This window comes from Lissotriton helveticus, chromosome 5_1 (genome assembly GCF_964261635.1).
Source record: "Lissotriton helveticus chromosome 5_1, aLisHel1.1, whole genome shotgun sequence".
NCBI classification, from domain to species: Eukaryota; Metazoa; Chordata; class Amphibia; order Caudata; family Salamandridae; genus Lissotriton; species Lissotriton helveticus.
Genome location: NC_136065.1, coordinates 947,859,396 through 947,886,745, shown reverse-complemented (window position 1 = coordinate 947,886,745; position 27,350 = coordinate 947,859,396). Strand labels below are relative to the sequence as shown.

At 48.0% G+C, this 27,350-nt stretch overlaps 1 long non-coding RNA gene across 1 annotated transcript; it reads right to left on the bottom strand.

The window, feature by feature from the left end:
• Positions 1-20,279: 20,279 nt before the first annotated feature.
• LOC144753453 (uncharacterized) lies at positions 20,280-22,120 on the bottom strand. The gene is made up of 2 exons (XR_013594365.1): positions 20,835-22,120; positions 20,280-20,354 (listed from the first exon to the last, which is right to left on the bottom strand). It is a non-coding gene; the product is annotated as an uncharacterized LOC144753453 (long non-coding RNA).
• Between the last annotated feature and the right edge of the window lie 5,230 nt (positions 22,121-27,350).

The following is a 27,350-nucleotide window of genomic DNA, read 5'->3' as shown; positions in this document are numbered from 1 at the left end:
GTGATCTTCAATGTTAAAACTGCCACTACTAGTTTTTGGGTTGCTGGGCCCCACACGTTCCTGATCCGCTCCTGTTGCAAGTCAGTCACAGGTGTTTAAGTCAGATAGGGGGCCAAATCTATTTCCTGTGGCGAAACCCCACACGGATGGATTAGGTGGCTGAAACTGTCCGTTGTGAGCTAGATTCCAGATGGGGTGTGAAGTATTTGGGTGGATCAAAAATGGATCCGATCTCTGCCACCGTGTGGGCCTTAAACCCCGCTCACTATGGTCGTATCCCAAGGGACCTGGCCCCCACCCGTTTGCTCTTAGCTCATGCGGGTGACCAAACTGATGATTTTGCTCATGCGGGTAACTAGATCTACCTAAATCTCGGTGTACTATCGGCTGAAACCACTCGGTTGGATGTCGCAATCTAGTGGCCCTCCCCCAGCTACTGGTATTAATGGGCTTGTGTTGCCTGATGGTATTAGGCAAAGTGGCCACCTGAATCTCATCATAGAAGAACTTGAGAGTCAGTGGAATTATAGAGCCACTACGGCGTTGTGGTGGAAACACGTTGTTCAGGATGTCTGGGAGGACTTCGGCATTAGCAAAATTTAAAATGACACAATCGCCTTTGTACTTTTTAGGCTTACTGCCAATCCAAGATACCCTCCTGGTCAAAACTATGTCCCCAGCCAGTTTGTCTAGCCCTTCTTGAGCCATATACATATTATTTGAAAGCCAATGTAAAGCTTTGTCTTTTAGACCCTGATTAGACTCTGTTTTATCTTGTGAAAGGACTGGGACGTTAGCCAACACCAAAACTACCGGTGAGGCTTCCACAATAAATTCTACTGAGGCAGTCTCTTGGTGCGCTACCACGGTTGCGGCAGTTACACTGGTGTGGGAGACTCCAGTTTCGACATTCTGATCCATAACAGGTAGTGATAGCAATGAAGGAGAAGGTACCAACCCTTGTTGGATGGTCTGAATGGGCTGTAGGTTACTTTCAGTGGGGATATCCTCCTCGTCCGTAGCTGTTAAGTCTGTGACAAGGGAAGATAGGTTCTCTACCTCCTTAACCAGAACACTATGCACCCCACTCAACTTCCTCACTTCAGCAGTTAATTTATCCACTTTCCCGATCAGAGGTTTAATTATAGTCCTAATTTTGATATCTATCATATCTTGGATCCTGTTGAAAAGGTCATCATCAATGATACGTTTAGACTCGGAATCTGCCTCAAGGACAGTATATTTGCCCGACCGCCTAGAAGGAGGGGTGGCAGGCTTTTTCCGACCTAATTGTTTCCCCCCTCGTTTGCTTTCTACACGCTCTAACCGCGCGTGTTTCTGGCTGCGGGGATTGTTGGTCTTCGTCCAAAGGGGCTATCTGGCTGTTTGAATCAATGAGGGCATTGTCTGATAAATCTATTAAATCAGTTCTACCCGTCGAGGGCTCAGGATCATCAATAGCCTCAGTAAAGTTATCTAACGATTCAGAATCAGCTAAAATAAGCGGAGGATTGTCTAGCAATGAATCAGACATTGCAGTACTTACTGCGCTTGTTGATGGACTATCTGCGGGCAACACTGGTGATTGACTTAGGCCCAGAGATTGCCTTCGCTTATTATTAATGCTACTGACAACTTGAACAAGATATGAATCTAAAGTATTCAAAGTTTCAACTGGGGCAGATACCAGTTTTTTCCCCATGCTCTGGGCTGTGACTCAGAAAGGCAATCAGTAAATAGCAATAGCACGATATAGTGAGAAGGTCATACGGCAACGAAGTAGTAACAAAGGATGTTCTCTATGCAGTGGACTATGCCAAATATCAAACAGGGACACAGTACCTTGATATCCACGCGATAGATGTCAGGGGGATAGCCTTGCCTGGCCTTCTCGTGCCTCGGAGGGCCTTAGAGGGCCCGCCCTTTGCCCGGGCTTAGCCCCGGGCGTCCCGCTCGCGTCCCGCAGAGCTGAGGGCTTCCTGATTAAATAAGCCCCTCCTGGCGCGTTGCTGACGCGTCAGGGAACGCGCCTCCGCCGCAAAGGCTGCCGGGACCTGAAGTCCCGGGGCGGCGGTGGCGTGCCTGGTGCTCGCGGTGGCTGGCTTCTGGTGCGGCGTGCTTTGGACTCCCGCTGCTCTCCTCAGGTATGTGCCAGCTCCTGAAAATGCTCCGCCGGACAGTGTCTACAATGCAGCTCCCTATTTCACTTACAGTGTCTGTGATGTGTGTGCCCCAGTACAATGTGCTCATTTTGGGGTAATCCATGGTTGGTTTGAGATGTGGGCCTGCACTGTGTGCAAACTCACATGTGACACATTTAGTATTCCATGAGTCACCTGTGTGCTAGCAAGTTCAGCGTGTAGTTGATCTGTAATCTATTTTAGTGAGCTTGGCTGTTTGGTTGTCTTTGTACATCTTCAGCCATGTAGTTCTCATGGCTTGGTGTGGCATGTGGTGTATGTTCGTTAGTTGTCATTTTCTGTACTGGCCCTGGGACTCCTGCATCTTCAGTCTGTTCATGAGTTGTAATGTTTCATCATATTGCCATAGCTCCCAGGGTTTGGAAGTGGATCACTGCAAATAGGTAGTTTCAGATATGCTCATTTGTATTTTTGTCTAGCTGATGTGAATGAAGGAGTGTGTTGATGCTTTTTGATTGTCACTTCTTACATTGTACATTTGCAGTTTGCCGAAAGAGTTATCCCACAATGGCAATAGTTGTCTGCACATGGCTGTGTGTATTTTTACTCACACTACAATGTTAGACGCAACAGTCCTGTGTTTGTTTTGCATCCAAACAGTAAATTGTAACAACATTGCTTGTGTGTTTGGTCACCCAGACACACATTTTTGTTTGAACATGCTAGGGGTGTGAGACCTACATTCACCTTAGTGTCACTAGACTGAGGGTGGTGTTAGCCCCATACCACCAATGTGATTGATTATGCTGTGGGATTTAACCCCATACTAACCTCTTTGTGACCACAATGAGTGGGGTTATACCCCATTCCAACAATGAGATTAATGATGCAGGGGGATTGACCCCACAATCACCTCTTTGTCACTGCAGTGATGGAAGTTTGTCAAATGTTGTTTGTCATGTCTAAATTGTGGTGTAAGTATACACACATAAACACTATTTTGACTGATCATAGGTGGGGGAGTGTTCTGCCTATACACATTATGGGGTGGACAATGTTGGGACTGATAGGCATCCACCCCCTATGGTTGGGATATGCTGGGAGTCATAGGCATCCACCCACCATGGGGTGGCCAATGCTGGGAGTGATGGGCATTTACACCCGTCTAGTTAGGATATGCTAGTAGTGATAGGCATCCACCCCCCTATGGGGTGGAAAATGATGGGAGTGATAGGCATCCACCACCCTATGGTCGGGATATTCTGGGAGTCATAGGCATCCACCCCCCTATGGGGTGGACAAGGCTGGGAGTGATAGGCATCCACCTCCCTTTGGGGTGGACAATGCTGGGAGTGATAGGCATCCACCCTCCTATGGGGTGGACAAGGCTGGGAGTGATAGGCATCCACCTCCCTATGGGGTGGACAATGCTGGGAGTGATAGGCATCCACCCTCCTATGGTTGGTATATGCTGGGAGTCGTAGGCCTCCACCCCTCTATGGTTGGGATATGCTGGGAGTCATAGGCATCCACCCCCCTATGGTTGGGATATGCTGGGAGTCATAGGCATCCACCCCCCTATGGTTGGGATATGCTGAGAGTGATATGCATCCACCCCCTATGGTTGGGATATGCTGGGAGTCATAGGCTTCCACCCACCGTGGGGTGGACAATGCTGGGAGTGATGGGCATCCACACCCCTCTAGTTAGGATATGCTAGTAGTGATAGGCATCCACCCCCCTATGGGGTGGAAAATGCTGGGAGTGATAGGCATCCACCACCCTATGGTCGGGATATTCTGGGAGTCATAGGCATCCACCCCCTATGGGGTGGACAAGGCTGGGAGTGATAGGCATCCACCTCCCTTTGGGCTGGACAATGCTGGGAGTGATAGGCATCCACCCTCCTATGGGGTGGACAAGGTTGGGAGTGATAGGCATCCACCTCCCTATGGGGTGGACAATGCTGGGAGTGATAGGCATCCACCCTCCTATGGTTGGGATATGCTGGGAGTCATAGGCATCCACCCCCCTATGGTTGGGATATGCTGGGAGTGATAGGCATCCACCTCCTATGGTTGGGATATGCTGGGAGTGATAGACATCCACCCCCCCCCCCCATGGGGTGGACAAGGCTGGGAGTGATAGTTATCCACCTCCCTATGGGATGGACAATGCTGGGAGTGATAGGCATCCACCCCCCTATGGTTGGGATATGCTGGGAGTCATAGGCATCCACCCCCCATGGGGTAGACAATGCTGGGAGTGATAGGCATCCACCCTCCTATGAGGTGGACAATGCTAGGAGTGATAGGCATCCACGCCCTATGGTTGGGATATGCTGGGAGTCATAGGCATCCACCCCCCTATGGTTGGGATATGCTGGGAGTGATAGGCATCCACCTCCTATGGTTGGGATATGCTGGGAGTGATAGACATCCACCCCCCCCCCCCCATGGGGTGGACAAGGCTGGGAGTGATAGTTATCCACCTCCCTATGGGATGGACAATGCTGGGAGCGATAGGCATCCACCCCCCTATGGTTGGGATATGCTGGGAGTCATAGGCATCCATCCCCCATGGGGTAGACAATGCTGGGAGTGATAGGCATCCACCCTCCTATGAGGTGGACAATGCTAGGAGTGATAGGCATCCACGCCCTATGGTTGGGATATGCTGGGAGTCATAGCCATCCACCCCCCTATGGTTGGGATATGCTGGGAGTCATAGGCATCCACCCACCATGGGGTGGACAATGCTGGGAGTGATGGGCATCCACACCCCTCTAGTTAGGATATGCTAGTAGTGATAGGCATCCACCCCCCCTATGGGGTGGGCAATGCTGGGAGTGATAGGCATCCACCCCTCTATGGTTGGGATATGCTGGGAGTCATAGGCATCCACCCCCCTATGGGGTGGACAGGGCTGGGAGTGATAGGCATCCACCTCCCTATGGGGTGGACAATGCTGGGAGTGATAGGCATCCACCCCCTATGGTTGGGATATGATGGGAGTCATAGGCATCCACCCCCTATGGTTGGGATATGCTTTGCCAGGAAAACGCATCGTACTTTCACGTTTGTTGGAAAAAGCTCCAGATACGTGTCGGTCGGAAGGTAAGCCTACGAATAGCATTAGGAAGGCATTTTTTCCGGAATTGGAATCAACCCTTAAGTGTTTGCAAGATAAAAACAGAGAAATCAAGCCACATGTAAACTTGAAAAATATTGTTAGCAAAGAAGGGTAAGGACCTTAAGGAAATTATGACAAAAAATATGTTCAGTTTTGCCTTTTTGTTTTCGCCACACTTTCAAACCCAGCTCATGTGTAGCACACTTCCAGCCATTCCTGGCATTTTAGTCTAGAAGACTGCATGCTGGAATTATAGAGCCCTTCTGTAAAGGGATGCACATGAGCCTCGAGTTCCAAAATAAAATGCACTGTTGGGTAAAATACCTGGACTGGCCAAAGGTGTTTCACAAGAAACTGGCCACGTGCAGCTCTGAGCATAATTAACAATTCAAACATTGCACTGGTTTACAGGTATCCCTTTCTAAAATGCATGATCAACAACATGCTATTGGTAGACATGCCACCTTAAAAGTGCCCACAGTTATGTCACAAATGTGGCAGAGGGGATACTTTGAGGGTTATTTGCAGCCACACCTTTGACATCTACACCCAGCCAATACAAGTCTGACAAAAGACGGTACAGATGGCGCGTTATATAGCGGCTGGCGGCCACTCTCTTTTTCATTCACTAACATTACAGGACCGTTTTTATTGTGATGTTTGTCGGTGTTCCTCTCGGCTAGAGCCTGACACTCTCCCTACACCGACATCAACTCACATCCTCTATGGAGGCTTGCCCACAGTGTGAATAATACCTCTTCTCTACACCTATAACCACAGATCTGTCTACACCTGTCTCCTCACTTAACCATGCCTATGAATTTACCCTTTTTAGATCGGGCATTAGCCAAGACATTTTGATTTTACTAAAATATGTATAATATGATTACATATAGGGGCGTCAGCCACCTCTCTGAGTCCATTCTTCTGTTGTGTCATTCACATTTTTCTTCTGCCCAGCACAGCATACAGCATGGGGGCAGTGGGGCTGCCTACTTAAGCCACTGGTTACCTTCACTTTGAGTGGCTGCATTTTGCTCTCTCACAAGGAGCACATCTGCACACAAGCTAGTTCCCTTCAGTGCCAGTGTTTTTGTTTTAACTGTAATATTACTTTAGCATGGCCTCTGTGTTAGAGCACGGTGCATCTGATGTGAACACAGGGCACATTCCATTTTTATCAGATTCCATCTCCTGCCGATGCTGTTGTAAATTACTTCTGGAGTACTTTGCTTTTCTCACTGCTGTTGTTTCACAGCATACACGATTGTAAAAGCGTTCTGTGTTCAGTTATCCTCTTTTTTTTCTTCCTTTCTTTCTCTTGCCTTCTTTCTTGCCTTCTTTCATCCATGCCTTCTTCCTCTTCTCTTCTTTCTTTTCCTCTCACTTTCTTTCTCTTCTTTCTTTCTTTCTTTCTCTTTCCTATTTTCCTTTTTTCTTTCTTTCGTTCTCTTTCCATCTTTCTTTTCAGCCTTCGTTCTTTCTTTCTTTCACCAACTCAAGCATGCATTAAGGGGCAACAGATCAGCCTACTTCAGCCTCTTGCTGACTTCATGAGTTGCAACATCTTCCCTTTCAGAGGGAACACATCCTCACACAAAGTAGTTCCCTTTAGTGCCAGGGTAGTAATGATTTTTTAAGACCCCAAAAACTATTTTAGACCCAAAGAAACTTTTTTGCTTAAAGCAAATGAGTTTTATTTACATTGACGAGGCCCCAACATATTTCCAAACTATGACGTTTTGCAAAAACCAAGATAAAAACAAAACAAGTACCACCAGATGCCTGGTGGCCAACATCAGGTCCATTGGCATTGCCAATGCTTGTTAGGTTTTTTTGTTTAAATATCGAGAATGTAGATTGCATAAAAATTCTTTTTTCAATATTACCAAAATATACAAGATTATTTTTCTCATGTCTTCCTTATAGATTCATTATTATTTCATTCCATCATTAGGATGTCTTCATTCTCACACTCTGTGCAGGTTCTTGCTGTCAGGAGAGAGGGACAGAGGGTTTGTCTATCGAGTAACATAAGTGTGAAGAGTCATCTCCCAGATTGTCTGGTATTTAAACCAGTCTAGGAGACAAGCAAATGTGGTTTTGACATCAGAGAGGTTGTGCAGCATTGCATAGGTGGTCAGCACTTCATTCTGGATGGGCAGCCACCACCAGGCGAATTACGCTTCAGGAGGTTAACAGACTAGGAGTGAGCGCGGAATGTTTTTTTTCAGGTGTGGATATGGGTCACGTGACTCCATGACTCAAGGACACATAGGGACAGATTTACAAGCCCCTTGCGCCACTTTTGCGTCACTTTTAACATGGGAAAAGTGACGCAAAAGTGGCGCAAGGGGCTTGTAAATAAGCCCCATCCTATCTAGTTTTGGACTTTTTTCTATGCAAATCCTTGTTTTCAGATATGCCATAGCAATGGGTAAAACATAACTATATCAGAACTACAAGCCCCATAATGCACCTGTACATTAAATGGAGAGTGGCACTAGAAATAGCGTTATTCTCGGAATGTGGAGTTCTGTGGCAGCCCTACTAAGAACACAACCCAGTTACACTATAAAAGTGATACATCTTTTAAACAGCTCCATTGTACACACACTTATCAATCATACACCCGAAGGATCCATATACACATGATACGGAAAAACAAACTCCCTAACCATACAACGCCCAGCTCTCCACATAGGCACTCGCCTATGTACTGCATATAGAAAGGCCAGTCCTACTTGCTGTCTCGGTGTCAGCTAATGATGTGTACCACTAGCATGGCTCACGTGTTACTTCCTGTATATTAGTTATTTTCGGTAATTATGTATCTTACCTCCAATGCAGCGTGATTACAATGTATGTATTACAGTGTATGTAACAGAGCTACAACATTAGACAAAACTACTATCGAGGCTCCAATCTGCATCAATATAATGCCTAATGAAATACATAAATAGGTGCCAAGTGACGCCATGTCATGCATGCTACGTTTAGCCAGTCCTGGATACTTGGCCAACTGCACTTGCATTCTGGGACTTCTAGTGTTGTCGTCTCAAAGGCCAAATGGAAAGTCGGTATCACACTCTGCAGCCTGCAGGTTCTACTGCAAGCTCTGAAGCGCTCTGGTTAGAAAGACTGTGGTGAAGGCGCCCAGATCGTATTCATGGCAGGCAGACGAGCAGTGTTCAGACACTCATGGCTTTCTAGTTTACTTCACACCACTGAGCATTCTAGAGGACTAAAACTATAAGCACCAGAATGCAATGTGTTTTCAGCTAAACAAAAACAGAGGTAGCCGAATATCTTGAACCCCACAGGCTTAGCAGCCAAGTTTCCCAGGCCCATGCTTAAAATACTGATCCAGTCCAAGTATTTTTATAGTTTGAACTCTGGGTATTGTAGTATTGCTTAATAATGGAATTTACAAGAATACACAACCCAGAATTCAGAGAAAAACGCGTACAAGATCAACGCGTCACGTATGCACATAAAAACCTGTCAGGGCTGTACTTCATTTGGGTGAATGGGGTGGGTATGATCGGGCAATCACTTGCAGATGGGCTGCAGGTCACCGGTTACCCTCTGGTTTGGCGCCGCAGTGACGGCTTTAAGGCGCGCTCCCGGTAGGCACTGATTGATGGGAGGGCCGCGGGTGTAGAGGCGTAGGCCCGGTGGGCGGGGCGTGGGGTGCGCGAGACTTACGTTTGATAACTCTACCCATACTGTAATTGTTTTGGGGAAATGTGTCAACGGGGTCGGGTTGTTAACATCATTGCTTACAGCGTGGGGTTGTATTAGCGCAAGGGTGGTATCTGGCAGTTATATTCTGGGGTTATTAACAGGGCTGAAACACTTGCAACAATATATAGAACAGGAGCGTCCAGGACTGGAAACACGGTGTCCTGGCAATCGGGGTGAAGGAAGGAAGGATGGAGTGGAGTGAGCGAACGGCTCCTCAAACTCCCTCACCCTGAAAGTGGCCTTAAGGATAAAGTACCCGACTTTTGAACTAGGGAGCCTGCAACCCACTTAAGCCTAAAAGTGATGCATCGGACCGTGTGTAACGTAACTGGTGCTCATATAAAGCTCCTCAGTGCCCTTGGGTTCGCGCTATATTACTGCAAATGGCCACGCCTGCCCATGACCAGGTGCCCTCGAGCTTAGGGCGCAGCCAAGAAAAGGTGGGGGCTCAGCTTTCAGAATGTTGCGACTAGACGAACGAATACAAATCCCAGAGGCACCGGGGTAAAGGGCACTGGTGGAGAGGCGGAGCCAAGAGCACACCTGCAGCCCACCCTCTGCGTCATGACTGGTCACACGCTCCAGGTGTGACCCCCTCTGGTTCATGCCTCGGGGTGCAGTCCCCTGTGGGGTGTGGTTGACCCTCTGGGTCACACGCTCCAGGTGCAGCCACCTCTGGGGTGTGACCCCCTCTGGTTCATGCCTCGGGGTGCAGCCATGGGCATCCGCAGAAATTTTTCCAGGGGTGGCCCTAACCTGGCAAATGAAGGGGCGTGGCTAATGTTAATCAATAGGGGCGGGGCTAAAATGGCAGACAATCAGGATCGGGTAATGCTCAGGCCAAGCTGAGAAAAAAAAGTGGTGAATTCTGCATTGAAACTGGACAACAATTAGAGCACACATATGAACCCTAATATTACACCCTGGCCCCTTAAAACTCATACAATCCCTAATCCCTAAAATTAGCCCCTAGCACCACAAAACCCATAACTCATACCCACCCTGACCCCTAAAATTGTCCCCCTGGTACCCCAAAACCCATACCCGCCCTGAACCCTAAAATGTCCCCCCTTGCAACCCAAAACCCATACCCACCCTGAACCCTAAAATTACCCCCTGGTACCACAAAACCCATACCCACCCTGAACCCTAAAATTACCCATGCCCCCCCAAAACTCATACCCGCCCTGAACCCTAACATTACCCCTGGCACCCCAAAACCCATATCCACCCTGAACCCTAAAATTTCCCCTAGCACCCCAAACCCCATACTCGCCCTGAACCCTCAAATTACCCCTGGCACCACAAAACTCATACCCACCTTGAACCCTAAAATTATCCCTGCCACCCCAAAACCCATACCCACCCTAAACCCTAAAATTACCCCACTGGCATGCCAAAAGCTGAACGCTATGGGGCAGATATACAAGCCCCTGCGCAACTTTTGCGTCACTATTAACATGGGAAAAGTGTCACAAAAGTGGCCCAAGGGGCTTGTAAATCTACCCCTACAAAGCTTACACTACATTCGCATATTCGGAGGGGACTGTCCTCCTTGAGGTTTCCATGCATGTAAGTCTAAAACACTGTAACCTAGATATGCAGCCAGTAGGTAATGCTGGTGATGCTGCAGAATGCATTGAAGTTACTGGAGCTTACTTAAAAACTGCTGCCTGCTCTTCTGATACTATTCGGTGGAGTCGGGCTGATCAGCAGCACTGTCGTCCTGGCATCCAGCCCCTCCCGAAGGTCTAACTTTCTAGATAGGTGTTGGTCAAATGTCTCCTGGTTTCTCCTTGCCTGGGCCTCCTCTGCTTCTTCGTCTGTGCCCTTGGATGTAAAAAGAGACAGATCCATGGCCCTGTTCACCATTTATCTGGTGAGCAGCGCCATGGATGAGTATTCCATACAAGTGCACAGACAGCAGGGTGAAAGGGATGGCAGTGCAGGTGACGCTTTTCCTTTGTAAAGTCATTCCTGCTGGCGTCATAGCCCATGGTTTGCTGTCTGTGCACTTGTATGGATACACACCTATACAAGTGCACAGACAGCAAACCCTGGGCTATGATGCCAGCAGAAATTCCTATACAAAAGAAAAGCGTCACCATCCCTTTCCTCTTGCTGTGCACATCTTCCCACTCCCACGCCATGACCAGGCAGCTAGAAGTGGTGATTTGTCATTCTGAGGGGTGTGAATGTTATAAGAATGTGTGTGCCCGGCTGAGACAGCTTCCCCGCACACCACACACACACAGCTACACCTGAGTACTTCACACAGGTCTTTAAAAGACCATTTACTTGGTAATGAGGCTTTGTTGTGTTTTCACCCCTACTTAGAGCCCCTGCATCTCCACTCTGCACATGGCTTTGGCTGGATGAATTAGCCCCCCCTCCCGAAATTTGAGGGAGAGGAGTTGACGTGAGGTTTAAAAGAGGGGTGAACAAGGGATTGAAGACACTGAGTGGTGACCGTGATGGGGCAGACATTTAATGCAGTTTCCTTTACAAATAGGTTTATTGTACAAATCTAATTTGACATACTCGCAGACAGCAAATGCTGCTGCTTTTCCATGGTGTCTGAAAGTTTTTTTCAGGAAGTTGGGTCGACGAGCTGATCGGGTTATTTTCTTCCTTCATGTGGTGGTGATGAGTGGGTTGCAGGGCGCCTGCACTTGTCGCCTCTGTCATTGGTAGCCCCCTCCATCTGAACGCCAAGGATCACCGCCCCCCAACCACCGGTACCTGGAGGGGTCGCTGTGATGCCTAGAGTGACCAACTGGCATGGGTGCAAATTCAGGAGAGTGAGTGTACAAATTCAGGACAAAGGGTCAAAATTCAGGACAAAAATTCAAGACAGGAGGTCAAAATTCAGGACAAAAGGTAAGGTTTAAAGACACATCAGAGAAGGTTGCGCAATAGTATATAAGTAAGTAAATAGACAACCACTAAAGTACAAGTGAAAATAAGTTTATATTAGGTTGAGACAATTGTGCACTTCATGGTTTGTTAGTATACGTGCAGCTTTAAGCAAATGTGCAGGTCTTTTTATGGTAACAAAACTGCCCCCAGAGAAAACGCCTGATGCCCGTTCCGGCCAGTCTGGCCTTGATACCACCCTCCAATGGCGCCCCTCATCTTCACATAGACCCTCTCTCATGTGTATTTAATTTCTTGTATAGTGCTACTCATCCCAAATATGTGGGGGTGAGTTTTGGAGTGCGTTACAACACACATATTATATAGAGACAATCACTCATATAAATGAGAAAGTCAATATATAGGAAATGTTGCTTAAGATAATGGGGCTTACAATGTGTAATCATACTTTCATCCATCATTCAGTCTTTCACGATTCATTCTGTCCTTCCATCTGTGTGCCGATCCATGTCCATATTCATCCATTTACAAACCTATCCATCACGTTTCCTTCCATCCATCTGTACACTCATCCATCCACTCTTCCACACATCCATCCATTAACTCATTCATCCAGCCATTCACCTGTTCAGTCATCCATTTACACATCCCCCTTCCTCTTTCAATTCCCTTTTCACTTAGCCATCCATCCTTCCATCCACCCACCCATCCATCTACTCATCCACTCATGAATCCATCCATTGAACCTATCATTCATCTATCCTTTCTCTCATCCATCCACCCTTTCTCTCATCCATTCACCCTTTCACTCCTTCACTCATCTATCCATCCTTTTGTCCATCTACCCACCCTTTCACTCACTCATCCAGCCTTACATCCACCCTTTCACTCATCCGTCCATCCATTCACCCTTTCACTTATCAATGCATTAATCCACCCTTTCACTTATCAATTCATCAATCCATCCATCATTTCACTCATCCATCCATCCATCCACTCGCCCATCATCCACCCTTTCACTCATCCATCCATCCATCATTTCACTCATCTATCCAGCCATCCATCCATCCACTCATCCTTTAACTTACTTACTCACTCACTTTTTCACATTAATTATGAGACCCATCAAGGACTCCACCCTCGCTGTAGTTCCTAAAGTAAGGGGTGGGGTGGAGCAGGGTTCACTATGCCCCTGCACATAGGCAATCTGAAAAAGTGGAAGGCATGAGTCATGCATGATGCGCAGGGCCTTGACGTGGTGGGGCGACTGTGACATGGGTTGTTTCCAGAGCTTTAAGTGGGATGAGAAAACTAGGGGGTCTCTTCAAAAGGGTGTTTGATGTAACAAAATGCGTGCCTTAAAACACATAAGCTAAAATTCTGTGCTTAATATAATGTGCCGCCTGACTGGTATTTTTGTTGCTTCTGTCATTGCATCCAGATATATAATACAAGTAACGTTACACTTAGAACAAGTTACACCTACAACAAGCCAGAACTATTGGCTTTGTCAATGGTTGTTAGTTGAATAAAATAAAAAAGAAGCAATCATGGTTGCTGTACTAAAACTATAATCCTTTCCTTTCACCTTCTTTCACCGCCTTCCTTTGGCTAAGTGGATTCTCACCTAGCAGCAGCATGGGCGTTTTTGCACTTTCATGTGACAGAATGCCCTGCCCTGAGGCTGGAGGAGGCCACTGCATGCTGTGCCAGCCCCGACTGACCCATTGACATTCTGTATGGGGCAATCAGCCCCACACAGAATGATAATGGGCGGGTGGGGCTGCTCTTGTGCTCAGAGGAGTGTGAGGCACCCCATCAGGGAGCTGAGGCCTTTTGCAGGGGAACATCTCTGTTCCCTGCAATGCTTAAAAGCCCCAGCGTCAGGCCTCACTCCTGGGTGCATTGGTACAGATGGGCTTGCTCAGGGGGGGGCAAGGAGAGGCGCTCCAGGGGGGGGCAAGCACCCCTCCTTGCCCCCCCCTGCGGACGCCCATGGGTGCAGCCCCCTGTGGGGTGTGGTTGACCCTCTGGGTCACACGCTCCAGGTGCAGCCACCTCTGGGGTGTGACCCCCTCTGGTTCATGCCTCGGGGTGCAGACCCCTGTGGGGTGTGGTTGACCCTCTGGGTCACACGCTCCAGGTGCAGCTACCTCTGTGGTGTGACCCCTCTGGTTCATGCCTCGGGGTGCAGCCCCCTGTGGGGTGTGGTTGACCCTCTGGGTCACACGCTCCAGGTGAAGCCACCTCTGGGGTGTGACCCCCTCTGGTTCATGCCTCGGGGTGCAGCCCCCTGTGGGGTGTGGTTGACCCTCTGGGTCACACGCTCCAGGTGCAGCTACCTCTGTGGTGTGACCCCTCTGGTTCATGCCTCGGGGTGCAGCCCCCTGTGGGGTGTGGTTGACCCTCTGGGTCACACGCTCCAGGTGAAGCCACCTCTGGGGTGTGACCCCCTCTGGTTCATGCCTCGGGGTGCAGCCCCCTGTGGGGTGTGGTTGACCCTCTGGGTCACACGCTCCAGGTGCAGCCACCTCTGGGGTGTGACCCCCTCTGGTTCGTGCCTCGGGGTGCAGCCCCCTGTGGGGTGTGGTTGACCCTCTGTGTCACACGCTCCAGGTGCAGCCACCTCTGGGGTGTGACCCCTCTGGTTCATGCCTCGGGGTGCAGCCCCCTGTGGGGTGTGGTTGACCCTCTGGGTCACACGCTCCAGGTGCAGCCACCTCTGGGGTGTGACCCCTCTGGTTCATGCCTCGGGGTGCAGCCCCCTGTGGGGTGTGGTTGACCCTCTGGGTCACACGCTCCAGGTGAAGCCACCTCTGGGGTGTGACCCCCTCTGGTTCATGCCTCGGGGTGCAGCCCCCTGTGGGGTGTGGTTGACCCTCTGGGTCACACGCTCCAGGTGCAGCCACCTCTGGGGTGTGACCCCCTCTGGTTCATGCCTCGGGGTGCAGCCCCCTGTGGGGTGTGGTTGACCCTCTGGGTCACACGCTCCAGGTGCAGCCACCTCTGGGGTGTGACCCCCTCTGGTTCATGCCTCGGGGTGCAGCCCCCTGTGGGGTGTGGTTGACCCTCTGGGTCACACGCTCCAGGTGCAGCCACCTCTGGGGTGTGACCCCCTCTGGTTCATGCCTCGGGGTGCAGCCCCCTGTGGGGTGTGGTTGACCCTCTGGGTCACACGCTCCAGGTGCAGCCACCTCTGGGGTGTGACCCCCTCTGGTTCATGCCTCGGGGTGCAGCCCCCTGTGGGGTGTGGTTGACCCTCTGGGTCACACGCTCCAGGTGCAGCCACCTCTGGGGTGTGACCCCTCTGGTTCATGCCTCGGGGTGCAGCCCCCTGTGGGGTGTGGTTGACCCTCTGGGTCACACGCTCCAGGTGAAGCCACCTCTGGGGTGTGACCCCCTCTGGTTCATGCCTCGGGGTGCAGCCCCCTGTGGGGTGTGGTTGACCCTCTGGGTCACACGCTCCAGGTGCAGCCATCTCTGGGGTGTGACCCCCTCTGGTTCATGCCTCGGGGTGCAGCCCCCTGTGGGGTGTGGTTGACCCTCTGGGTCACACGCTCCAGGTGCAGCCACCTCTGGGGTGTGACCCCCTCTGGTTCATGCCTCGGGGTGCAGCCCCCTGTGGGGTGTGGTTGACCCTCTGGGTCACACGCTCCAGGTGCAGCCACCTCTGGGGTGTGACCCCCTCTGGTTCATGCCTCGGGGTGCAGCCCCCTGTGGGGTGTGGTTGACCCTCTGGGTCACACGCTCCAGGTGCAGCCACCTCTGGGGTGTGACCCCCTCTGGTTCATGCCTCGGGGTGCAGCCCCCTGTGGGGTGTGGTTGACCCTCTGGGTCACACGCTCCAGGTGCAGCCACCTCTGGGGTGTGACCCCCTCTGGTTCATGCCTCGGGGTGCAGCCCCCTGTGGGGTGTGGTTGACCCTCTGGGTCACACGCTCCAGGTGCAGCCACCTCTGGGGTGTGACCCCCTCTGGTTCATGCCTCGGGGTGCAGCCCCCTGTGGGGTGTGGTTGACCCTCTGGGTCACACGCTCCAGGTGCAGCCACCTCTGGGGTGTGACCCCCTCTGGTTCATGCCTCGGGGTGCAGCCCCCTGTGGGGTGTGGTTGACCCTCTGGGTCACACGCTCCAGGTGCAGCCACCTCTGGGGTGTGACCCCTCTGGTTCATGCCTCGGGGTGCAGCCCCCTGTGGGGTGTGGTTGACCCTCTGGGTCACACGCTCCAGGTGAAGCCACCTCTGGGGTGTGACCCCCTCTGGTTCATGCCTCGGGGTGCAGCCCCCTGTGGGGTGTGGTTGACCCTCTGGGTCACACGCTCCAGGTGCAGCCATCTCTGGGGTGTGACCCCCTCTGGTTCATGCCTCGGGGTGCAGCCCCCTGTGGGGTGTGGTTGACCCTCTGGGTCACACGCTCCAGGTGCAGCCACCTCTGGGGTGTGACCCCCTCTGGTTCATGCCTCGGGGTGCAGCCCCCTGTGGGGTGTGGTTGACCCTCTGGGTCACACGCTCCAGGTGCAGCCATCTCTGGGGTGTGACCCCCTCTGGTTCATGCCTCGGGGTGCAGCCCCCTGTGGGGTGTGGTTGACCCTCTGGGTCACACGCTCCAGGTGCAGCCATCTCTGGGGTGTGACCCCCTCCGGTTCATGCCTCGGGGTGCAGCCCCCTGTGGGGTGTGTTTGACCCTCTGGGTCAAGCCTCTAGGTGCAGCCACCTCCGAGGTGCAGCTCACCCTCTTTATTTATTTATTCATTTATTTATTTAATGCATTCTTATAAAGCGCGGACTTCACCCGAAGGTGTCAGAGCACTGTACAATAGTAGAACCAGTTACGTTACATGAGAGAACTGTTTCAGGAATGGAACAAATAAAAATAGCATGCCATAGAATCAAAGCGACGTAAGCATAAGGCACACTCTGGGTCAGACCTCCAGGAGCAGCTTCCTCTGGGGTGTAGCCCACCCTCTGGGTCAAGCCTCTAGGTCTAGGTGCAGCTACCTTTGGGATGTGGCCCACATTCTGTGTCAGGCCTCCAGGAGCAGCCACCTCTGGGATGCAGCCCACCCTCTGGTTCATGCCTCGAGGTGCAGCCACCCTCTGGTTATGACTGGGGCACGCCTCCAGGTGCAGCCACCGCCTCCGGGTCATGAGTGGAGGGCCCATGCGTGCAGCCACGTCTAGAGCGCAGACCCCTGACGGGATCCAGCCTCGGGTCCAGCGCTTCGCAGCCACCAAGAAAGCGACCACAATGGGAACTGTGACCCCCACCCAGCGCACACCCCGCCTCCCCCTGATAGCAATGTCCAGAAGTGACACTGACTGACTGCGAAGAGAAGTGATAACGTCATTTAAAAAAAATAAAAAGGGAATTCGTTTATCTGAGTATGGGCGCGTGAGAGTGAGACTCGATTAAAAGGAGGGGGTCGGTTAGTCTGGGGAAGGAGGCTTACTGTGTGTGTGGGGGGGGGGAACACTAGCCTTTGGTGACCTGCGGTCGTCAGGGGCCAGGGACACAACCTGTTGCTGCTTTGAGGCTTGTGAAGAGAACTCCAGGCGCTGCACCCCATGTGATAACAATTATCATCAGATGGCCCCATGTCATAAATCAGGCAGAGCTCCGGCACTAGCCTTTCCTTTCACAAATCATTGTTTTAGATGTCACTTCATGTATAACAAATGAATTGAACCAGGACTACAACTCCCAGAAAGCATTGGTTGCTTTAAGAAAACCCAAAATTGAGCACAGCGTCACTGGCAACGTGCAGTTATTTAAAAGCCTTGTATTATGGTACAGGAAGGGGGCCCAGAGAGACGCCTACTGTGACGTCTAGGCAGGGTGTACAGGTATTGCAACTGGCAGGGAAAAAAAGGCCCCGGAGCAGTGCTTAATTTGTGCCGATGGTTTCCGGTGCTCTTATAGCTCGAGAGGCTTGGAATAGTCAGAATTTCACACTTGTTAAGAGTGTGATGGTTAGTTGTTGTGTTGCTACTGCAGCCTGCAGCGCTGGCAAGGACAATGTGTGGTGCAAGCAGCAGTGGCCTCCTGAAGAGGGCCCTGGCACGTATATCTTTACAAATGGCGCACTGCACCTGAGCCCTGCGGCCCAGTTCTCCAGTCAGTCATTGAATATCTTTGTGCGTATTTGGGTTACCCCTTCAGGCACATTCCCTCCGCAGCACACACAGCGCAGTTGTTCAGTGAAGTGCCATGAGGCACCAAGGAACCGAAAAAAGCGCTTTATGTACAATTTAAAACAATGGAAAGGAACGTATTTGTAGTGAGCGCTGAAAAAATAAGTACTGAAGGGGGTGCTTAAGGTGCAGGGCCCTATCCCCGTGTGAGGTACGAGGTGTCTGAACAGTCCAGGCATTTTAACTCCCTCCTCCCTTTGCCTGCTAGCACCGGCCCCCCTGCGTGTATTTCTGTATTATTGGGACACTGAACAGCCAATAATCCGAACAATGAGACTGCCATTTAAGATGAGTGAGTGAGTGATACAGTCGCTCACGCCGTATTTTATATAATATAATTTGTAAGCAAATCTCCATGTATTTTAACGTGTGTTTAAGCACACGTGACACTCACAGGAGCTCGTCAAATGATGTCATTGCTAAAAGCATAGTGGAGGGGATTCGGGTGCACATACATGGGGATAACAGTGTGATTGTGTGTGTAAACTTTTAAAGGGGCCCCAATAAATATCAAAATTCCTCAGAGCCCAAATGACATTAAACAGAGCAACTCTCTAAATGCTTCCGGTGATTGTTAGAGGGTAAAGAAAACAACTTTTCTATACACTTTCTTTAAGAAAAAAAAACCCGGTAGCACTGCATTCATGAACTGCAAGAAAGGGCTAGGCAAGCTTTCGCTTTACAAGCTGCAGCCGGAGTCATAATAAGGTGCCCTGGACTTTATAGCTTACTATTGCCTTTTTTATCACATGACTTGCAGGTTTCAAGGCAGGAGCTATGATTAAATATTGCAGGAGACGCGAGAACAAAGCAAAGCTGTGGGCGAGGACAAGGGACGCCAAATGGCTGAAACGCTTGACAGAAAGAAAGAGAAATGTTGAAAATGAAAAAAAAACATTCAAGATGCTAATGGGGTGTCAGACAGAAACAGAAAGATAATACGCAATGTCCAGAAACAAAGGAATACGGATAGGAAAAGAGTAAAGAATGAAAGGAAGAAAGCAGGCCAACGGAATGAAACAGGGAAGGAAAGAAAGATATCAAGAAAACCGAATAAAAAAGTTAAGGAAGAAATACGGAAAATAAGAACGAGCAGTGAAGAAATAAAGCTGAGAAAAAGAAAGTAAGAGCAAAGGGAAGGAAACATCGTTAAAGAATGGAAGGAATGACGAAAAGGGGAAAAAGAAGTACATGGAGAGAAGAAAGGAAAAACAATTGTAGCTGGATGGAAAGCATGAAAGATGCAAATAATATGAAATAAAACTAGAAATATAGCAAGAATGAGAAGCAGTATGGAAGAAAAATTGCCAGAAAGAAAGAAGGAATGAAATGAGAATTGAGGGAGACAGAAAGATTAATATAAAGAAGGAAAAAACAATAGAGGATAAATGAGAGAAATAAAGGATGCACAATGAAGAATAAAAGAAAGCTGGAAAGAAAAAATGAAAGAATTAAAAATAGAAAAAGGCAAGAAGTAAAGGCAAGTAAAACTAAGCAAAGGCTAGGAAACAGGCAGCTGTTCTTAATTGGACGAATTATTTTAAAATGATACCGCAAGGCATCATTTTACATCATTTTTCCTGAGGGAAACAGTTCCTCCGACCCCCTACCGAAACGTTGGGGCTCGATCACTTTTCTCGCTCTTTCAGTGCCATGTGCAGTTTAAAGTATTTTATTTTTGTGACTACTTCTTAACACAATCCAATGGTGGAAGCTAAAAAGTAAGACTAAATGCGCGCACCACTGCTGATGCTTTGAGGTATAGAAATGCTGCCGCTATTATACACAAACATATGCACGTTGTAATGTAAAAGTCCACCACTGAATTTCTTTGATCTCCTACATACACCAGTCTCCCTCGGGCTCACTCAACAGTAACATTTAGTGGGGCTCAAACGGATGGGGCGCTGAGAAAAACCGGAAAGGCTAAAGTGGGTCGGTGCATGGGCACTTTGTGCGCCTCTTCATTAAACAAACCAGTGACCACGTTAGCGTTGGGTTCACATGTAAATATATTGCTACCCGTTTTCTTGCTTACATAGCAGGAACATTAAAATAAATAATGTTAAGGTTGAATACATTTGTCAGAAGAACAACTGATAGCCCATGACTAATGTTTAGAATTCACCCATCAATTATTCGGGGTCACCATCCCACCTCCTGGCCACAACTCAATAAATCAGACAATTTGGATTCAAACTACAATGCTTTATTTCAGAAATTGCGAAACACAGAAACATGACTGAACAGTGCACATACAGAGAATTCCTGTAACGAGAAAAGAAAAAAAAGTTACGAAAAGTTGTGCCCTGTAGGTCCGTGAAATACATTTACGATGTTTAATATCTACCCAGTCAATATAACGTTGATTACATATTGCTGTCAGATTGAGATGGGGGGGGGGGGTGATGAGTTAGGAGAGCACTGAAGCTAGAATTACGTGTGCCCTTTGCCGCATCAACGTTATTTATTATATATGGCACCTGCCACAAAATTATTCAAACCATGACGGGCTACCGCCGTTTTTGTATGAACTGTTCTTTACATTATCTGCATGTTACTGAATGTAAAGTGGCAAGAACGAATATATATATATTGCACAGACTTTCCCTCCATACTAGTGTAGAATCATAATTCCATGTTCTTAATAATCTATTATTATGTGTGCTACGTTTCCCAGTTTCATGATATTTTTCCCCCACATATAGCGCTTAGACCACCTACAAAATACATCATTTGTTGGCTTACCTCGTTTGTGATCTAGTCGTATACAATCAAGGAGAGCTGGAGGGGAAGCAGGGTTGGAAAAGGAAAAGAAAGGTGTTAGCCATTTCCAGTAAGTACTCACAAGAACATTTCATTAATGCGAGCTGTACTTCAATATTTTACACGCCTAAACAACATATGGGTTGTCACTTAATTTTAATAAAATTGCAAAATTCCGTCATAATGGAAAGGAGACGAACATTTTACCAGTGTTGCACGTCCAGCAAATTGTAAACATTAAGCTACCAGTATTTATTTACTAAGCTAACTGTAGAAAAGAGCATACTTTCTCTTTATAAAGTAAAACATGCACAAACGTCCAATTTGCAAAAATACAGTAAACAAATACAACAGTCCTAGAACCAAAACTCGTTAATATTTGTGACGTGATGAGACTCTAAAAACAACTGAAAACAACACTTTAAGACGCCTGCGATTGAGAGAAGAAACATGTTTGGGTTCTCACACTATCAATATAAACGAAAACAACGGTATTTTCAATACGAAGTTCTCACACGGTTAACTCGAGAGCATGCATGCATTTTACATATGTCACATTTACCACTACATGTTAAGTAACGGGGATACAGATTCCTTTGACTGCCATCAATTCGTAGAGCGACAGAAGAGGACCCCGTACGCCCAATTTCCCCATGCCCTATGCCTCTTTAGACCAAATTCTCAAAGAGGTATATGCATAGGAAGATCGAACGACGAGTAATCAGCGTCCCGGCCGCTGACCCGGAATTAAACGAGGGCAGGAGCAGAACTGACACATTCCCAATGAGACACCTGCACCTGACATCTTATAACGCAAGGCAAATAACTATTTGTCGTTTTTGCCTATTCTGTAGCGTCCCCGCACCCAAAATAGAAACAGAAACATATTTCACAATTTACAATAAAACATTAACGTGCAGAAACATATTTCACAATTTACAATAAAACATTAACGTGCAGTTAAAATATTAAAACAAATACATATTTAAATAGCTGTCGTGATTCAAAATGATCAACTTAAAGACATCTCAAAATTCAGAATACAACCTTAACGTGCAGTTAAAATATTAAAAGAAAGGCACATTTACATAGCTGGGTGGTTCCTATGATAAAGGAAGGTGCACAAGAGATGTTAGACATTTGCATTCATAAAAAGTCACATTATAGCATAAGAAGATTGAAAACACCCGCTCGTTATTTTGGCGCAAAAAGCAAACCTGCGGACAGCGTGCTAGCGTGTATCCCTAGAGTGGGTAACACAAGCGCAGCGAGGCTTACCTGGCGGGGAGCGAGGCGCTGTGGCGAGGGCCTGCCTCCGCCTCCGCCATTTATGCCCCGGCAGGACCTTGAGCCGGGATTAACAATACACTGTAGCTGTTTCCTCAGCCAGTCACCGGCCTGCTTCCGGCCAAGGTCCTGCCTGCACCTGCGGGATTGGTGCATGGAAGCCCCTTTCATAAACCTCGATACATTGTACAGTAACGGGGCCCCCTCGGGGAGGGCCCCTCTCCCGGCGCAGGGTCGGCCGCGCCCGGCCAATTGGAAGGGCCTGGCCGGAGCCAGCCCCGCCGGAGGGACGGAGGATGGGAGATTATCTCGTGTTTTTCCTTTCTCCTACGTCAATCTCCGAGAAGAGAACATTCGAGCAGGGGGGAGAGCTGCCTCGTGAAAGTTACAGCACAGTTTCCCTTTTTTATCGCCGAGCGCGGCCTTCATCGCGAGTAGGGTTGACTCGGAGACGAAGGCCTGCGTGCAAGGCTTCTCCGTGCTTATCTGTCTGAAACCGAGGCTCTGCTGCGGGGTGCCAAGGCTGAACGAGCTGACTTAATAATTCTAGCAGAAAAAGCATATTTTATACATGGCGCCCGGCTGACAACTCAAAGCTATTTCTACATTTTGTTCTTTAAAGATGTCTTCTAATATGGTCTGACACAACACTACATGAACATCAGTGGGTGATGGTGTAAGGAAGTATACATGGGGCCACATGGCAGTTATTAAAAGCGTTGACACGAGCAGGCCTAAATGCACGTATCAAGTGAGTGTAGGCAGTGATGTTTAGCGATTGCTCTGTGTGTCACGTGTTTATGAGTTTGAGGGGTGTATGATTAAGATTGAGGTTGGAGTGACAGGGACCATCCTATTATTCAAAGGGTTTGATTGCTAGCTGTCGGTATTTTTCTTTTCATTAAGGGGGTGTGGTGTAACAGCCAGAGCTGCCGACTTTGGAGCTGGGGAACCAGGTTCAAGTTTCGGCATGGCTCAGTATCCTGTCATTCTGGGAAAATCACTTAATCTCCCTGTGCCTACAATAAAATTAACGTGTCCTTGTGTAAGGTAACTGGTGCTCATGTAAAGCGCTCTGATACCTTCGAGTCGAGTTCGTGCTATAAACAACTGCAAAAAAAAGAGGAGTAGGGTGAAAAAAGTGCTCGTTTTAACACTGGTGCCCAACACACACTCATTAGGGGCATAACTGTCCTAGTTTTCGAAGTGTGGCACGGCAGGTGGAGTAAGACAATAGCCCAAGTAGGTGCTAGCCATTCTGGGCTAGTTTAAGTGATTAAGTGATGCAGGCCCTTTCCCAGCAGCCTGTGCGGTAGGCAGCCAATGAGAGAGCATCTTACTCATGCTTGTGCTGCCCGGTCGTTAGGCAGCTGCAGCACGGGTGGACATGTCATGTGGGAATGTGAGATGCAGCAACAGAGAGCCTGTCACTGTCCCGTCACCTCGTGGACAGCTGAAGTTACATGCAGGTGGAAAGAAAGTGATTGTGTCGACTCCTTAGTTCTCAGCACTTCTGATGGAACCAAAGGAGTAGAGGGCACTTGGAATGTGCAATATTTGTCACAAATATTTTTATCTACCAGGTAAATAAGGAAAAATGATATAAGGAAAGGCTCACGTAATTTCTCATCCTTGCTACAATGCCTCTATTAGCCTTAGACACCGAGCCACAAAGATGATGCTATATGAAGACGACTTTGGGAATTGTATAAAAGAAACTGCCCGGAACATGATGACCTGCCCCCATGTTCTTCTAAACATACAACATTTAGATAGGACCTGCGAATTTGCTCCATTTTGTCATGAAGTCAGCAGTGTCGTTTTGCAGAAGCAAAAATGAAATTGTGTACTTCTCACTAGAGCCAACATTAACTTTCGCAACAATAAAACATCACCATCCACAACAAAAATTAACAGAGCAACATGACACAACCTCACAATATAGAACTTAATGGAGCTTAGTTTCAAGTCCTCTCCATTGTGGTGTTTTACGTAATCTGGCACCTGGTGTCTGGTGTCTGGTGACGGTGTCAGTAATATAAAGTACACTTACTAAAGCACAATTAATGAGGAGGTTACTCTCTAGCACACATAGAAGGTGTTAATGATTACACAACTCAATGGAGCTGATTTCAATGACCTGGGAGGGTGAAAGGCTGACTGGACTCTCAAGGATTGGAGGCTGTGACCTCAAGGTTACACCACATCACTTTAATGGATGAATTGCTCCACTCAGCCAGCTTACCAGAATCTGGTGGTACAGGAATCCTCACTCCACTCAAAAGTTCATGTACACAGGCACACTGAACTACTAGGTCTGGTCTTCTTCAGACCAGAAACCCAATGAACTCCACACCACTGACGGCTGACACAATTTTAGGTGATGGGGCGGGGGAGCCCAGGATGGGGAACATGCGTGGGGGTCATAACAAAAAAAACACTTACCTTGATGTGCAGGCCGCCTCCAGCATCGCATTGCGTCTCAGTGAACTCCCTTGTCTCAGCAGGCACTGGGGCAGCGTCACAGACTCTCTGTGCAATCCCCGCGATGCACTTCTATGAGAGCACTACACCACTACCTCAGTCCACTGACAAGGACAAATGTGAGACCCCTGGTATGTACAGCTTAACTGCTAAGTCACATAGAAAGAGATACATCAACAGCAATATGTAAGTTGTAAGAGTGCTTCTTTATGTTCTGGTGGTATGTGAATAGGCAATATTAACTATAGAAGTAGCACTATTATGGTTCATATATTATGGGCTTATTTTACAGAGAAATTTAAATATTCCTATCATGTGTGTGTTTCTTACACAAGGGCTGTCAAACTTCCAGCTGTTTTTACTGAAACTATAACATCAAATGAGGTGGCAACATAATGGGAGGCAAAGAATTAAAAGACACATGATGTTATGAAGCACTCTGGCATAGTTACAAAAAAAGTGGCGAAGCGTATCGTTAAGCCAAGAAGGCTAACGACACGCTCCGTCACTTTAGAAACACAGGACTGCACCATATTTACAAGAATATGGTGCAGACCTGTGTTTCCCCTTGCACGGGCACTAAATGTAGCTGCCTATCACCAACGCATTGACTCTTGCCCATAGTGCAAGGGTGTATGCGTTGCAGGGAAAAATTGTTTATGTGCAGGAAGGAGTCTCTTCCTGCACATAAATAATCTTCAACTGGCATTTTGAAACTTCTATGTGTGCTGCTTAATGCAGACAACATGGAAGTTGCAAAACGCCATTAAAAAAAAAAAAAGATTATTTATGTGGAGGAAGGGACCCTTTCCTGGACATAAACAATCATTAGTGTGTTGCTGTTTCCATGTGTGCTGTAAAACGCAGTACACATGGAAACAGCAAAAATTAGGAGAAATTAAACATTTCTCCTCATTGCGCCAGGGTAAGACCAGGTTTTCCCTGGTCTTAATTTTGGCAGTGACCCATATTTACTCCACCCTTGTTAATATGGGTCAGTGTCAAAATCAATGGGTGTTACGATGGAACGCTCACAGCAATGCCAATTGCCCTCCCCTTTCACGCTAAGTATAGCGTGATAGGGTGCCTTATTTACAAGGCAGTGTTAAGCCAAGTTAAGTAAACAAGGCAAAGCACCTATCTCCTTGCCAAATGACATACTTAACCAAGCAGCATACATTAACCTAATGTATGAGTGCATGCAATCAAATTGGTTCCCACAATAGAAACTCATACATTTCACAATGCTAACATTTAAATGCAAAAGCAGGAATTCAAGTGTTCTGTTTAACTCAAATGTCATAAGGAAAGTAAGCATGGGCTGAAAATTCGTTCCGCTCGCGGAATTTGCGTATTTTTGGAAATTTCGCAGTCTGCGAATCGCACGAAAGTGCCCCAAAAAATTGCAATTTGCGGTTTGGCGATTTTTTTTTCTTGGTCGCGCTTCAAAAATACAGTTCCCTGAGTTGTTTTCCCCCCGGTTTTCGTGCGCTGCACCATTTTCGATCTTGCTGCGTGATCGCGCGAGACTTTTTGACCGCGAGTACGTCATGACGTGATCGCGTAAGACTTTTGGACCGCGAGTACGTCATGGAGTCCCGCCATCTTGCACTGCGAGATTTTGAGAACGCAAATACGTCATAAGGGCCCGCGATCACGTATTGCGAGAGTAAACAATAGCGAATACGTAGATGCGACGCGCAGCTGACATCCGGCAGGAGATTTGAACAGCTCGCTTTCCCAAAGTCAGAAAAATTCGAAGCCACGGTGAAAAAAATCTTGCGAACTCACAAAAATAAAAAAATCGCCAATCTCACAAAAGTTCACGAATTTTGCGAACCGCGAGTACGCTTTCGCGTGAATTTGCGTACCGCAAATTTGCAAAATTCACAAACGTTCACGAATTTTGCGAACCGCGAGTACGCTTTCGTGCAAAATTCACCCATACTTAAAGGAAAGATGTTTAGATGCACTGACTACTGCAAAGATATGCTACAACTGATGTTAAAGAGCAATGGGCAATTGGGAAGTGATTTTGAACTGTAAGTAGTTAATCTGTCATGCACAGATATCAAACTGCATATTGTTCTGCTCTTTAAATACCTCAAAATAAATATTATGGAGATATATGAATATATCTTCTAAGAAGTTCACAAATTTTATAAGAACATGCCTTTCCTGGTAAAAATAAACATCCTGATGCTGTGCAAATTACATTGCTTCAGTTCACTATCGATGAGAACATAGCGCTTAGCACATTGCAAATCTAGTCACTCGCTCATCTAGCCACCATCTAAAAGAATTTATTAAATAGTGCATATTGATATGCGAACAAATCCAAACCAGCATAAAGACTTCAGAACTACTGGTACAAGCATTAAAACGTAACAATAGGTACTGATGCTTTTAGGTTATTTACAAAAAATGATCAGATCATTTTTAGGTCTCGCCTGTCAATGCGCATGCGCATTGAGCTTGCGAGACTATAGCGTCTTAAACAGACTTTACCTAACTGTGCGATTTGGTGCTGTGCCCGTGGCTTTTAGGTCAATGCGCAAGCGCGTTGACCTAAAATGCGCGTGCACATCATCAAATCGCCGTCTGTTCCCTCAGCCGCACTCCTCCCACACCTTTGAAGTGAAGCTTAGCTTCACTTCAAAGGCATCCGCTCCCCCGCCCCCTGCTTCACACGTCTCACGGGCGCAAGGCCGTCTCGTATTTCTCCTC